This window comes from Pinus tabuliformis, chromosome Q, assembly GCF_031772625.1.
Source record: "Pinus tabuliformis cultivar Carrire ecotype Pingquan chromosome Q, CPIR1, whole genome shotgun sequence".
Classification (NCBI taxonomy): Eukaryota; Viridiplantae; Streptophyta; class Pinopsida; order Pinales; family Pinaceae; genus Pinus; species Pinus tabuliformis.
The window spans coordinates 1,145,582,601-1,145,586,504 of record NC_142296.1 but is presented as its reverse complement, the minus strand read 5'-3'; positions in this window follow the sequence as shown (position 1 = coordinate 1,145,586,504).

The following is a 3,904-nucleotide window of genomic DNA, read 5'->3' as shown; positions in this document are numbered from 1 at the left end:
ATTTAGCAATTGTGGAAAAATCTCTTTTTTTATGTTTTCATTTTACGAATGAAAAAAATAATCTTCATTTGTTCTTTGATAGGGGAGATAGGTATGGAAGAGGAGGTTTGGACTGGTCTTAAAGGTATGGAAGCCAAGTGGAGGACTAATCCAAGCTTAAATGACAATTTTTCTAAATTTGGGCTCAAAACAGGCTACTACAGGGTTTCCTGTAGTACTACTACAAGATCTCCTAGTTCTACTACAGGATGCCCTGTTTTACTACAGGAAACAGACCGAAATCTTAGGAAGTGGTAGGGAAGGTGGAATGAAGTGTGGGAAAGGTATATAATGGAGGAATAAGGCATGGAGGAGGTGAACACTATCTAGGGCTCAATCAAATGCTTTAAGATGGTTGGATTTTCTCAAGGGAAATGGTGATTTTGCTTACAAAACAAGAATTCGGATTTAGGGATTTAGGGTTTAGTGGACTTTGGCAACTTGGGTTGAAGGCTTGTATAAGGAAAATGAGATGAGGTATCTTTGCAATTTAGAAGCTCCTACAACAACATACATTCTTGTATTCATTTATTCACAAATTCATCTATACATGGGAAAGATTTAAATGGAAGAAAACATGGTTATTACCATCTAGTGATTAACTTCATGAATGGAAGTGATTTGAAAACAATGAAAAATTTAATAGATCAACAATGACAATTGTAACTCATCCTAAGAAACTCAAAGATAATGACCTACTCATCAAGAAATCCTAGATTATGCAACAAAGCAAGAAATTTGTTTTTCGGTTGTATGAATGGAACTCTCAAGTCATGATCCCATAAAGGAGATGAGGTGAAAGCCACTATCACTGGATTTTCTGAAGTGTCTTATGTCACTATGATACTACTGATCTAACTATCCACAAATGGAAGAAAACTAATTAATCATCCAAATAATTGCAAATTAAAAAACCAAAATCATTCCAGTAGCTAACTATGAATGTAATCTAAGCATACATGCACAAAAAGAGGAACATCTACTGCTAGGGTTGGGCCCTAACCCAAGAGATTCAACCCTCTGATTCAAATCAGTGCTGAATCAAGGGAATGCTTCTCATTTTCATTAAAATATAAAAAATACACAAGAGTCATCAGTCACGATGTCTTAGCTTGAAAATGCCTCTTGGCTATAATAAAAAAAGTCAAATCCTAATGAGGCTCTATGACTTCTTATTTATACAACTGAAGTTACCAACAACTTCCTTAAATTTAAGGAGGCTTGGTTCCCAAACTTGAGATCAACTGGTCTTCAACTATCATTGGCTTGGATGCCAATGATATTAATGGCTCGACTGCTTGTAACTATGAGCTGATGAGATCTGGTGGAGGAATCTTCAAGTGAGTGAGGAGTTAAGGAGGGAGATCAAATCTCCTAACATCCCTCTTTCTTGTCTACTTCGTGTTCCTACACTTTAATTAGCCAAAATTTGCTCCAAAACCTGCAATCAATGCACATTAGACCACAAGACATGACATCTCATCTTTACCCTTATCATTAAGAAAAATATAACAAAATATGTAAATAAATGTGAGAAAAGCTGATTTTAGTAAGCTAGAGAGTCGAATTAAGGTCCATATAATTTACCCATTGATGAGCCTCATCAGTAATCAACAAATGTTAATGCTCAAAATAGTTTTGTGAAAAATTTCCATCACCTAAGGAGAACATATAGACCAAGGAGATACTAAAGATGTGGCTCCCATAATAGGTACAACTTAACCTCCACCCACCATTATCCCATTCTAGTAGTTTGATTTAATTTGTTTATCCCTATTTAATGCATCCATCGCTACAACGCATGAACTCTTGAAGCCTAATATTTTCATATATTGAAAAGGCTTGGTTGATCCAATCCCTCTACTCTAGTATTTCTCACATGGATACGTTGTCAAGATATTCTGTGTAAACTTAAGATAATTTGTGATCCCATATTTAGTACCATGAATTAAAGACTCCCATCCATTCTCTACTTTATTTTGTATAGATATGAGAAGGAGGCATAAAAACTTGACTTACTAGTGACAGATCTCTTGAATATTCCACAACATCATAAGATGATCCAAAGAAACATCACTAAAAATCAACTCATATTAAATAGTTATCAATTTAATAATTTATTATATAGTTTAATATATGTTATTTTCCAAATAAACCATGGTTGATAAGAATTTTATTAACAATAACAAAAAAATCTATATATTATATAATAGAATATGTTTGTGTGTTTTATTTTTTTCAAAAAAAATTGATCATATTTTTATTCGATTTGGAAAAAAATACACATAGCAGGTACTTATAGCATTCAATAGGAATTGAGGTTGTTATATTCTCGTTACAAATTTCTATCTCAATATTTAAAATTCCAGCAAAAAAATTAAGAAGGCCATAGCCCTTTATAAAATTGATTGTAAACATCTAATATTTTAAATATTTATAATTAAATTATACCATGATAAAAGTTTAATTATTTCCAATAAGAAACTAATTTACTCTATCATCACCTAGAATAGAGTACTCTTGCAAAGGTCTATGTAGATATGACATTCTATTCACTCAATATTGATTATTGCAAAAAATATTTGGAGTTTTACTCTTCACCTAGCCATAGACCTTGTTGCTCCAGATATTTCAATAACAAGTCACGCATGAGCCATCAATCCATTACTATGTTGTCTCTTCTTAGCCTTGTCCTCAATTACACAAGCAAAAGTGATGTCATCTTCTCCTTCTTCTCCTTCCTTATATAGAATACATTGATGATAAGGAACCCAACCCCTATGATCCACCTATCATTATATAATTCTTCCTTTGTCTTAACATTTTCCTTTCACATAAACTTACATTATTGTTAATGTTTTCTCTCTTATTACTCGTCATCATCGTCATCATCATAATCATTTTTTATTTCCTTTCTATTATAATTTGAACTTTGTTTACATATTATTTTATTATTATTATATTAGTTAATATTATGTGGGATCTAAAGCTCCTCTTCTCGTGGGATCTAAATCTCCCTCTCAAGAAAGCATCACATCGATTTCTCCTCGTCAAAATTTACATCCCTTCGCACAACTGTCATTATGAGGGATGACAAGTACACAAGGTAGTTGTGGGGAGTTTTTATGTAACCCACAAATACCCCCAATTTTATGGTTAGCTCAAGCTTGTTCCTTGATTCTTTGGAGACATGGTAGTAAACAGAGGCTCCAAGAATCCTAAAGTGCCACACATCCATATTTCTCCCCAAGAAATCCTCCTCCGGTGTAATCATGCCAAGGATCCGATGAGGACTTCAATTCTTAAAATAGATTGTTGTGTTGCATGCCACATCCCACAAATGTAGAGGTAGGCCTTGCTCTGCAACATCTCTCTCGCTACTCCCACAATGCTACGGTTTTTTTTCTTAGCCACTCGATTCTGCTGTGGGTTGTGGGGTGTTCTAGAAACTCTCATCGAATGCCTTCTTTTGCACATTTTTTTTTAAATTCATTCAAAACGTACTCACCTACATTATTTCTCCTTAGAGCCTTCACCTTCTTTCTAGTTTCTTTCTCAACCAGTGCCTTCAATTCTACGAACTTGGAGAATGTCTCATCTTTCCTCTGCACGAAGAAGATCCAACACTTCCGTGAGAATTCATCAATAAAAATGAAAAAATATGTGTTTCTGGCAATGTAGGTTATTGAGAAAGGTTCATAAACATCAGAGTGGATCCTTTCTAGGAATGCATGTGCTTTGTTGCCTTGATCATGCAATGTGGATTTTGTGTACTTCCCCAACATACATCCTTTGCATACATCCTACTACTCAAGTGCTCCTTTACACAAGCCAGTGGTTATTTGTAATATAATCTTCAAGGTTC